This window comes from Scyliorhinus torazame, chromosome 24 (genome assembly GCF_047496885.1).
Source record: "Scyliorhinus torazame isolate Kashiwa2021f chromosome 24, sScyTor2.1, whole genome shotgun sequence".
Lineage (NCBI taxonomy): Eukaryota > Metazoa > Chordata > Chondrichthyes > Carcharhiniformes > Scyliorhinidae > Scyliorhinus > Scyliorhinus torazame.
In genome coordinates, this window is record NC_092730.1 from 35,407,719 (window position 1) to 35,420,205 (window position 12,487).

The 12,487-nt window shown below is 42.9% G+C and overlaps 2 non-coding genes across 2 annotated transcripts; both read right to left on the reverse strand.

The window, feature by feature from the left end:
* Nucleotides 1-9,171: 9,171 nt before the first annotated feature.
* Nucleotides 9,172-9,254, reverse strand: trnal-cag (transfer RNA leucine (anticodon CAG)). Its single transcript has one exon. It is a non-coding gene; the product is annotated as a tRNA-Leu (tRNA).
* A 2,416-nt stretch (nucleotides 9,255-11,670) lies between these two features.
* trnam-cau (transfer RNA methionine (anticodon CAU)) lies at nucleotides 11,671-11,742 on the reverse strand. The gene has a single exon. It is a non-coding gene; the product is annotated as a tRNA-Met (tRNA).
* Nucleotides 11,743-12,487: the final 745 nt, after the last annotated feature.

Consider the following 12,487-nt stretch of genomic DNA (forward strand, 5'->3'; position numbering starts at 1 on the left):
TGTTCAAAAAAGGTACTAGGGAAAGCCCTTTGAATTACAGGCCAGTTAGTCTTACTTTGGTGTTAGGCAAAGTCATGGAAAGGGTACTGAAGGATAGGATTTCTGAGCACCTGGAAAGACACTGCTTGATTAGCGATAGTCATCACGGATTTGTAGGTCTTGCCTTAAAAGTCTTATTGAATTCTTTGAGGAGGTGACCAATCATGTCCATGAAGGTAAAGCAGTGGATGTAGTGTACGTGGATTTGAGGAAGGCATTTGATAAGGTTCCCCATGGTAGGCGTATGCAGAAAGTAAGGAGGCATGGGATAGTGGGAAATTTGGCCAGTTGGATAACAAACTGGCTAAGCGATAGAAGTCAGAGAGTGGTGGTCGATGGCACATATTCAGCCTGGACCCCAGTTACCAGTGGCGTACCGCAGGGATCAGTTCTGGGTCCTCTGCTGCTGGCGATTTTCATTAATGACTTGGATGAGGGAGTTGAAGGGTGGGTCAGTAAACTTGCCGACGATACGAAGGTTCGTGGAGTTGTGGATAGTGAGGAGGGCTGTTGTCGGCTGCAACGAGACATAGATAGGATGCAGAGCTGGGCTGAGAAGTGGCAGATGGAGCTTAATCCTGAAAAGTGTGAGGTTGTCCATTTTGGAAGGACAAATATGAATGCGGAATACAGGGTTAACGGTAGAGTTCTTGGCAATGTGGAGGAGCAGAGAGATCTTGGGGTCTATGTTCATACATCTTTGAAAGTTGCCACTCAAGTGGATAGAGCTGTGAAGAAGGTCTATTGTGCGCTAGCGTTCATTACCAGAGGGATTGAATTTAAAGCCGTGAGGTGATGATGCAGCTGTACAGAACTTTGGTAAGGCCACATTGGGAGTGCTGTGTACAGTTCTGGTCGCCTCATTTTAGGAAGGATGTGGAAGCTTTGGAAAAGGTGCAAAGGAGATTTACCAGGATGTTGCCTGGAATAGAGAGTCGGTCTTACGAGGAAAGTTTGAGGGTGCTAGGCCTTTTCTCATGAGAACGGAGAAGGATGAGGGGCAACTTGATAGAGGTTTATAAGATGATCAGGGGAATAGATAGAGTAGACCGTCAGAGATAGTTTTCCCGGGTGGAACAAACCATTACAAGGGGACATAAATTTCAGGTGAATGGTGGAAGATATGGGGGGGGGGGGGATGTCAGAGGTAGGTTCTTTACCCAGAGAGTAGTGGGGGCATGGAATGCAGTGCCTGTGGAAGTAGTTGAGTCGGAAACATTAGGGACCTTCAAGCAGCTATTGGATAGGTACATGGATTACGGTAAAATGATATAGTGTAGATTTATTTGTTCTTAAGGGCAGCACGGTAGCATTGTGGAGAGCGCAATTGCTTCACAGCTCCAGGGTTCCAGGTTCGATTCCGGCTTCGTTTACTGTTTGTGTGGAGTCTACACATCCTCCCGGTGTGTGCGTGGGTTTCCTCCGGGTGTTCCGGTTTCCTCCCACAGTCCAAAGATGTGCAGGCTAGGTGGATTGGCCATGGTAAATTGCACTTAGTGTCCAAAATTGCCCTTAATGTTGGGTGGAGGTGTGACTTTGGGTAGGGTGCTCTTTCCAAGAGCCGGTGCAGACTCAATGGGCCGAATGGCCTCCTTCTACGCTGTAAATTCTATGATTAATTTAGGACAAAGGTTCGGTACAACATCGTGGGCCGAAGGTCCTGTTCTGTGCTGTATTGTTCTATGTTTTGGGAAAAGCATATTTTTCCTCAAATCTTTTTTAAATTTGAGATCTCTTATTGTAAGATTATGACCTCGCAATTTAGAATGCCCCACAAGAGGAAGCACCAACTCCACGTTTACTTTATCCATACCGTTTGACATCTTATACACCTCAATTACAGAATTGCGCATCAATTCTGAATGAGAAACTGTTGGCCAGTCTTCCTCAGTTTGAAACTCACAATGTCGCGCAAACACATCCGTTACAACTATTACTGCGATCGGACATGTAGTTTTTCCTCAAATGTTTTTTAAATTTGCTATCTCTTATTCTAAGCTTAAGAACTCTGGTTTGAGAATGCCGCAAAAGAGGAAGCATTATCGCCACATATACTTGATCCTGACCGTTTTGCAATTTATACACCTCAAGTAGATATCAGCGTAAAACGCCACAGTTAGAAACTGTTTCTCTTCTTCACTTTGAAACCCACAATGTCGCGCAAAAGCTTACGATTACATTTTTACTGCGATGGCCGGCATTCAATCTCGGTTGAACTGCTTAGAAGGCAGCTATGCTCACCACTGTACCACCGCCGCTCACTGCCTGAATCCTTTTGGTACCTGGCATTTGTTTGATAAACTGTTTGTAAAAAAAGTCGTACTGAGCTTCTGTTATTTTACTCCAATTTAATATGCTTCTGAATGAAAGTGTCCTTGTCGCACGGCTCCCGCTCAGCCAGAAGAATTGCCGAGTCCGCAATAAATATATTTATGCAATTGAATTCCGATGTTCTGTGTGTCAAGTTGTGCTCCTGTCTCAAGTTCAAATTAACTCTGTCAGATTCTGTGCTGTTGCGTTTAGTTCTAAGCATGTCAATTGTATCTGTAGATGTCACTTGTTCTTTAGAATAATTCATGCTTTTGACAGCATCCAATGCTATCCTAGTTCCAATTCTTCTATTGCCCAGCTATCTGCCGCCTGTTGCAGTTTAGTGCTGTTAGTCTCCCTCTAACTAAAATCAACTACCAAAGTCCAGCATTTGTTCCTTGTCATTTGGCATCTGTTATCTCAAGCCATGTCAAATTATTTTTCATACATACATAACAATTCTTAATAAGATGCACGACATTTCTTTTTAATAACTATCATAATGCCTCAAGGGAACTTCGTTTAATACATTGGTTGTAAATTTCCCACCGCAACATCAAGCTCAAACAAACAAAAATGTCTTAATGCTATTGTCTCGTAAACTGTGGGGGTTCCTCGTCAGTCGCTGCTGTCTGTCGCGACCCTTAAAAAATCCATCATGTAGTACACGTCCCGTGGAGAACTCAGATCATCCATCAGCTGGTCTCCAGGCCACATGTCCAGTCAGAGATGTGTGACCGAAGGTTTCACTGCTCAGTAATCATTTGATACTTCGGTTTATTCCTAACTCGAAAAGATTTCTTCCTGGCTTTGGCATTTACGTTCCTCAAATATGTAACCAATTGTATCATTTTTCTCTCTTTCCGTTGAGCAATTTTATTTCAACATTTGCAACATAGGTTTTGACATAATTTAAAATTTCCCAATTTCCACAGCACTGCTGCGGCAATTACCCCTCCCGCAATTGATAGAAACAAGTACCAATTGTTTTGAACAAAGGTTAACATAGTCCAAAACCATTTAAATGGACTTGCTATAATTTTAATTGCTGTTTTAAATGTTTCTTTAATTTTTAAGCCCACGTCTATGAAATCGTTTCCCAAATTATTCCTACTTGTGGTTTTGTTTTGCAACGCATTACTTATCTTAACTTGCCCTTTCTCGGGGTCCCCGTTAGTATCATTAGTTTTCCCGAATACTGTCTAAAAATCTTTCACAGATCTGATAATTTTAGTACGTATTCCAGGCTGCTTGGAAGTGCTCCCAACATTCTACTGAACATTTTGTTACTGACACTGTTGCTTGATTCTAAAATACTGCTGTTGAGCCCTATCTCCTGGATGTCTTGGAAATTAATGATTTCTTCTGTTATATTTAAACATTTGCTTATTCTTATTTTTATTCTGTGTTTTATCTGATTGAAGCTGGTATCTATTTTTCCATGTCCCATTACTTCACCTGATTTCCCTCATGCAATTAGAATACTAATATTCCGAAACTAATCACGGTCATCCCCATTAACATTGTTGCCCCCCATTTTAAGCAATCTAGCTTACTCCTAATCCTAGCTTCTTCCATTCCTTCTTTGAACCTGATCCTTATTTTCCTCTTGATTGTAGTCCTATTTCTCCTTCCAAACAAATGTGTCTGTATCATTCTATCCATCTGAAAAATCAAACGAACAGGCCAAGGTTGGAGAGGGCCCTATTTGTTCATTTGTATCTTCTATTCTTGTTCGGATACTCCAGAAGTGCCCTCTCCAGGACTTTCGGATGTCCTTTGCTACCATAAGTTTCTTTTTGTTTTTTTTGCTGGCTGGGTTTTTGCTCATATATGTACATCATACAATTAAGGCCGGTTAAGCCTTCTCCTTCTATCATTGCATCCCTGAGAGAGATTCGAAGCATCTCAAACTCCTCCTCTTTTGCTCGCTCAGTGGTCCAATCTGGTTGAAACTTACCCTGATACATTTCGGATATTGCTACTGCCTTCATTTCAATTTCTTTATTTCTGATTATGACAGGAGTTTTATGAAAGGTAAGTTCTGAACATGACATTTTAACTTCATCATCTGTCCTATCAATGCTGCTAACAGGTTCACTGTCATCCCACTCTACTTCATCACATAATACTAGTGAGTGCAGTAATTCCCTGACACTCATAACCAAACATTCCTTTCCTCTAAAGCCTGTCCATTGTCTGGGGTTTTCAATTTATCCACAGAACTCCCTTCACTGTATCGGGAAAGTTTTGGTTCATATTTTTTCCAAATCCATAGCCCGGGTCAATCATTAATTTCGTACAACATTCCTTTTTTCCTTGTCCAACCGGTTTGGGGGGTATGGTCTGCCTACTGGCATGGCACCATTGCGGTGATACAGTCTCTGAACACTGTTATGCTAATTTTATGTCCCCGGGTCATCCCAACATCTTTTGAACTATATAATCCCTCACTAATTGGGACAATTAGTTTGTCACTTCTCCACAATCCTGCACATCCTTTCAGAATTACATCGTCGTTAGCTAGGTTTTCTCTGCAGTCATGCCATTTTGTCATTATCATACCATCCCACATACAATCCTTGCTGATTACGTTTCTTCGTAACTGCCGAAATGTTGCCTAAGGATTATCATAATCCCTTGGTTATTATTTAGCTGGGTCAGATGTTTTAGTTCTGATACAATTCTTTTTGCTCCAGACGCCATGCTTCTCTAATTCAACTATATGTTCACCCAAATTCTGAACGATCTTTTCTTTACCTTTTACCTGGTTTTAGTTGGTAGCTTCACCCAAACTGCCTCTGTGCTATCGATTGGTATATAATATCGCAATTTTTCCTGCATCGAATTTTATTAAATATTTCCCTGCCATCAGATTCTCATTTCCTGATACTGAAAGTACTTCTCCTAATCTAACTTCTGGTCTAATATCTTTATTCCCTAAAGCTCCTTCTACCATGTATTTAACATTCTAAATATCATTTTTCCTGCTCCTGACTATCTTTTGAGTCTTCGGGCACTAGGAACCTGCTGGAGCTGTGCCGTGTCAATTTCAACGGGTTAGTTTCAAAGTACTTTCCTGCACAGAGCTCTGTCTGCTCCCGAGTAAAACTTATTTTGTGTTTATGCTGTGACCAATTTAGTTCTGAACATACTGATTTACTACCTCATAATATTGGTCACATTTCTACCTGCCGTTTATAACTTCTAATTGATGTGAAACTCGGTTTTGCAAAATACAACATTTAAAAAACTTGAAACACCAAAGGGAAATTCACAAATCCTTATTAAACACACACACACACTCATTTATCCACCGAGACCTTGGATGTCTATTCAATCGGGTTTTAGGTACTCTAACAAAAATTGAGAACCCTCCGTTCTGATAAGCCTCTCTTATCCAGGAGTTTTTTTTTGCGTATTTTAATCTCTTCCACTCTCGCCCCGTACTCTCGCCCCGTTGCTTCATCTCTCTTGACCGTGTTTCAGAGCAAGAGGATTACCCTAATTGCCATTTGCTCGACTTCTAAATTTCTGTTCCTGGTTGTCCCTTTCAGGTGCACTCCGACATTCAGGATATGCACCCTATCTGGGACCTAGCCAGGGGTACTGAGGCACTATCTTCTTGTTTTAGTTAAAGGTCGATTGATCTTGGTCTCTAAAGTTTTCTCGGCGTCCCTATTTCTCTCGGCTTTCCCTCACAATCTGCTTGACTCCAAGGAAGATTTATGTTTGTCCTCCTTCTACCAGTAATGGATGCAAGAATCCCAGTACCTTTACTAAGATGTCTTGCAGACTTTTACTCAGGGTCAGTATCTTCTAGTCTTCTGACGCTCGCACCCAACTGAGTTTTATGTGTCGTCGTCCGCCCCCCCCCCCCCCCCCGCCCCCCCCCCATGCACAGAATATCCTTCCAAAAGTCAATCACACATGACTTTCCGCATTAAACTCGGCAGGTAAAGTTCGCCTCACACATAGACTAGAAACTTCTAATATTCTAGCCTTTGTGTCGGTTAGAAACTTTTAATATTCTAACAATTATTTGGGAACTAGAAACGTCTAATATTCCATTCCCTTTTAGGTTAGAAACTTCTAATATTCAAAACTCCACCTGCTTAACTAGAAACTTCTAATATTCTAGCCTCGCTTTACCCAGAAACTTCTAATATTCTAGGCCTCCAATTTGCGCGCCATGAAGTTAAAACCTCACCACTATTCTTAGAATTCCCCCTGTACCAGAAAAGGGTCAAGATATTCTAAATGATGAACAGGGATTCTCACTCCCTGACTCCTATGCAGACTTAGGTGGGCGCTATTCGGGTCAAACCAGTGTTTCATGTTATCCCACGGCATAACCCATGTCTTCAGAGAAGATTCTGTTTACTTTCCACTCAGGTGCTTCACTCACGGGTCCGGCTTTTCTAAGTAGATGAAGAAAACTTTCTAATAAACACTCTTTCAGGTTATCAATTTAAGTTAGTTTTAATTTCAAATTAAAAGATGTAATCACTGTTTTTACAGAAAAGTAATAAGATCTTTTCTTTGCATCTTCTTGGTCAGTTGTTAGACCTTCAAGTCTGCCTTGACAATTTTCTCCTGTAACTTTTGGTTTTTTCCTGATGGATTCGCTGTTCTGCTCGGCTTCCGTGTTCAGTCCTTCCCATGACCGAGGGCAGCTATGAGAGCTGGCTGCTGAATTATTAGGTATTATATAGCCCTTTGCGCAGCCTTAGTTTCTACATGGCATTTATTGAAATGTAACTGTTGCTTGCCGACTGTAGCTAATGCAAGCTCCCTGTCGTTGAACTAGCTTATTCTGCTTGACATGTAATACTTTTGTTTGGCAGGTAATACATTTATTTGTTGCTTCGACAGCAACTTTCCTGATATCTGTCTTTCGTGATGTTTTTTCTCAGTCTAAATACTGGATATGAACTCGTGTCCAACGAAGCAGTTCGCCTCTGCACTTCCACTGGTCAGCTGGTGTCAACGGCAGGTCGCCCCCTATATTTCTAAGCTTATCTGGCTTGGACCTATACCCTATGACCTGATTATTTGCTAAAAGATTTTTAACGTCAAAAATGTGTAAATTATGGGATTAACGTGCACCTCATGTGTTTCTTAGCTGGAAAACAGTTGTCTCATATTTAAGTGGCGTCAGCAAGGTTTCCCGCTTAACCTTCTCCCCCAATTTAAACCGAAGATCCTGGTTGTTCCTTTTTTAATTGCTCAGTAAAATAATGCACCTCTCAGGAAGTGTGAAATACTGTTCCCGTTTATATAACTTAAGATTTTAAATTGATTGAATGTCTTTTAACTTTAAAACCAGGTTGATTTGTCCATATCTGTTTTCTTTAACGCCTGCGAAGCTATCTGTGTTTTAAACAAGCTGCGACTGTTAACCCTTTGTGGGACCTTTCCCTTTCATTTCAAATCTCAGTCTTTTCCAGGTTCACATTCATGGTTCAAATGATATATTTTTTCATTATAAACTGTTCCTCACACGAAGGTATTGAGAGACGAAGATCTGAGCGACGTGAAGTATCCAATCGGAGAGATGCATCCTGGCGACTGGAATCTCTCTCCACAGCTGCTTCCGGTGCTGCTTTCACAGCCGAAGAACCCCTCCAGTGTCCAAACAGGTGAAAGATAATCCAGTAGAGGCGGCAGAAGGGAATTCTGGGAGAAGTCAACTTAGTCACCTCGACTATACTGTGGGTAGCTGAAGAACAGGTGTCAAGGAGCAGATCATACTGAAAGGAAAATGTTGATACTAATAAAGAAAAAGGCAGATGTGCTGCTGGGTGATAACGACTAGTTTGCTTTTGGTGTGAGTGAGAATACAAATAGCAGACGATGGTTTTGGTCCATCGACTGCTGGGCTATGGGCCCACCACGCTCCCGCTGCGCCAGTCCGCTCGTGGTTGAGCTATTCGCGGTCGGACTTAAAGCAAAGTTTGAAGTATTCGGTAACAGCTTGATCAACGTTCCCAGGGAGGTGAAACTTCCGCCCCGAACTTCTTTCTGTAAAAGTGATGCCAGTCACTCCCCACTTTCCCATCAGAACAACGTCACAGAAGAAATCACATTACCTTCACAGAACAACCATGCAGCACGAAAGCAAAATATACATTCTTCCTCACGCCAAAGGTAAACATAACGCACGATCCTGTTTGCTTTGCAGCAAATTTCTATTGTAGTCAGAATCTCTATTGTAGTCTCATCCCGACATTAGTCCCAGGAATGAAGGAGACAGCATGACAAATTACAACATTGTAAATGTCACAAATAGGGAACCACAGAGAAAATGCTTTAAAATCTCAGCAAGTCTCCCAGCATCTGTAGGGAGAGAAAAGAGCTAATGTTTCGAGTCCAGGAGACCCTTTGTCAAAGCTGGACTGCGAACGTCATCCAGTAGTACCACACAGAGGGGCAATATAGAGATATAACGATATCCAGTAATACCTCACAGCTGGGGCAAAACGTTAAGAAAGCATTAACTAGAAATAAATCACAATAGAAACCTTGTTCCCAACTTCCCGTCTCGGACGGATGTGAACAACCCAACCAGCCAGACCGATGTACAACAAAAGAAGATTAATTTTAGCCGGAGTCCTGTGATCCATTTGAATTCCTCAACCAGAGTCATGAAGCAGATTATCGAGTCGTTACATGGGCTTCTGCCTGAAGGGTATTGCTGAGCGGACTTAAGCAGGAATCGCATGTCCTGAGACCAACACTTTTCCATTGAATGGGAGGTATTGGACTTCCTGAGGTTGAAAATCTTGCTGGAGAAATTTAACCTCGTGGAGGGAAAGACAATATCAGGAGTGGGATTCGAACCCACGCCTCCAGAAGAGACTGCGACCTGAACGCAGCGCCTTAGTCCGCTCGGCCATCCTGACGCGTTGACTCAAAAACTAAGATCCGTGCACAAATCGACTTAAAGTCTGTCTTCATCTTTATTACATTTAAAACAAGACATGCTTTCCCTACTTTTGAACCCCAGCCAGAGTCCTGTATCTGAGTGACATCCTTGTCCAAAACACTGGTGGTTAAGGAGCTTCTCATTGCTGCATTGATCAGTTTGCTCTAATCAGCAAGGTCCGATATACCGCTCTACCTGTTCCTCAGACGAAGGTATTGAAAGTCTAAGATCTGAGGACGTGAATTATCCAATTGGAGAGTTGCATTCTGGCAACTGCAATCTCTCTCCACAGCTGCTTCCGGTGCTGCTTTCACAGACAAGTAGCCGAAGAACCCCTCCAGTGTCCAATCAGGTGAACGTTCATCCAGTAGAGGCGGCAGAAGAGTGTTCTGGAAGAAATCAACTTAGTCACCTCGACTGCACTGTGGGTCGCTGAAGAACAGGTGTGAAAGAGCGGATCAGACTGAAAGCAAAACTTTGATACTAATAAAGAAAAAGGCAGATGTGCTGCTGACAAATAGCAACTTGTTTCCGTTTGGTGTGATTGAGAATATGAATAGCAGAGGATAAGTTTCGATCCATCGATCTCTGGGTTATGGTCACAGAACACTCCCGCTTCTCCACACGGATCGTGGCTCATTCTTTCCGTGGTCGGACTCGAGGCAAAGTTTGAAGAAATCTCTAACAGCGTGATCAATGTTCCCAGAGAGGTGAAACTGCCGCCCCGAACTTCATTCTATGAAGATTATTCCAGTCACTCCCCACTTTCCCATCAGAACAACGTCACAGAAGAAATCACATCACCTTCACAGAACAACCATTCCGCAGGAAAGTAAAGTATCTGAACTATGCTGACCAGAATCAGTGTGCTCAAACGTGTGTTCTTGTTGAATGAAAAAAATGAGGAAGTGAATAGTTGTGTGGCTACCGCAGGGCAGTAATGTTGTAGCTCCTGGTTTAAGGAGCAGAGTGCCGCAGCGGAAGCGTGCTGGGCTATTAGCCCGGGGTCGAGGAATCGAGGGTATTCTCTGCTAATTACATTCTCCCTCACACCAAAAGTAAACATAACGCACGTTCCTGTTTGCTTTGCAGCAAATAGCTATCAGAAACCTTCTTGCAGTCTCATCCCGACATTAGTCCCAAGAATGAAAGAGACAGCATGACACATTACAACATTGTAAAGCTCACACATAGGGAACCACAGAGAAAATGCTTTAAAGTCTCAGCAGACCTGACAGCATCTGGAGGGAGAGAAATGAGCTGACGTTTCGTGTCCAGATGACCCTTAGTCAAAACTGCTCGGGAAACGTTATCCAGCAGTACTCCACAGAGGGGCAATATAGATATAGAACGATATCCAGTAATAACTCACAGGTTGCAATAAGGAAATAAAGCTTTATCGAGCAATGAATCACAATAGAAACCGAGTCCCAACTTCCCCTCTTGGACGGATGTGAACAATCCAACCTGCCAGACTATTTACAAGAGAAGACGAATTTTACCCTTCTCTTGGGATCAATATTAATTCCTCAACCAGACTCACCGAAGCAGATTGTCGAGTCATGAGCTGGGCTTTTGCCGGTGGGCTCTTCCTGTGCGTATTTAAGCGGGAATCCCATGTCCTGAGACCAACGCTTTTCCATTGAAAGGGAGGTATTGGATCTTCCTGAAGTTGAAAATCTTCCTGGAGAAATTTAACCTCATGGAGGAAAAGGCAATATCAGGAGTGGGATTCGAATACATGCCTCCAGAAGAGTCTGCAACCTGAACGCAGCGCCTCAGACCACTCGGCCATTCTGATGCGTTGACGGCGAAGCCAAGATCCGTGCACAAATCGACTTAGAGTCTGTCTTCATCTTTATTTCATTTCAAACAAGATATGCTTTTCCTCCTTTAGAACCCCAGCATGAGTCCTGTATCTGAGTGCCATTCTTGGCCAAACCGCTGGTGGTTAATGAGCTTTTCATTGCTGCATTGAACAGTATGCTCTAATCAACAAGGTCCGATTTCCCGCTCTCCATGTTCATCAGACGAAGGTATTGAAAGTCTACGAACTGAGCGACGTGAAGTATCCAATTGGAGAGTTGCATTCTGGAAACTGCAATCTCTTTCCACAGCTGCTTCCGGTGATGCTTTCACAGACAAGTAGCCGAAGAACCCCTGCACTGTCCAATCAGGTGAACGTTCATCCAGTAGAGGCGGCAGAAGAGTGTTCTGGGAGAAGTCAACTGAGTCACTTCGACTGTACGGTGAATAACCTGAATAACCTGAATAACAGGTGTCAAAGAGCGGATCAGACTGAAAGCAAAACTTTGATCCTAATAAAGAGAAAGGCAGATGTGATGCTGACAAATAGCGAACTCGTTTTCGTTTGGTGTGATTGAGAATATGGATAGCAGAGGATGGTTTCGATCCATCGACCTCTGGGTTATGGGCCCAGCACGCTTCCGCTGCGCCACTCTACTCGTAGCTCATTATTTTTGTGGTCGGACTTGAGGCAAAGTTTGAGGAAGTCTGTAACAGCGTGATCAATGTTCCCAGAGAGATGAAACTGCCGCCCCGAACTTCATTTTATAAAGATGATTCCAGACACTCCACACTTTCCCATCAGAACAACGTCAGAGAAGAAATCACATCACCTTCACAGAACAACCATTCAGCACGAAAGTAAAGTATCTAAACTATGCTGACCAGTATCAGTGTGCTCAAACGTCTGTTCTGGTTGAAAGAAAAAAATGAAGAAGTGAATAATTGTGTGGTTACCGCAGAGCAGTAATGTTGTAGCTCCTGGTTTAAGGAGCAGAGTGCGCAGCGGAAGCGTGCAGGGCTATTAGCCCGAGGTCGAGGAATCGAGGGTATTCTCTGCTATTTACATTCTCCCTCACGCCAAAAGTAAACATAACACACGTTCCTGTTTGCTTTGCAGCAAATACCTATCAGAAACTTCCTTGCAGTCTCATCCCGACATTAGTCCCAAGAATGAAAGAGACAGCATGACACATTACAACATTGTAAAGCTCACACATAGGAACCACAGATAAAATGCTTTAAGGTCTCAGCAGATCTGACAGCATCTGGAGGGAGAGAAATGAGCTGACGTTTCGTGTCCAGGTGACCCTTAGTCAAAGCTGCTCGGGAAACGTTATCCAGCAGTACCCCACTGAGGGGCAATATAGATATATAACGATATCCAGTAATAACTCACAGGGG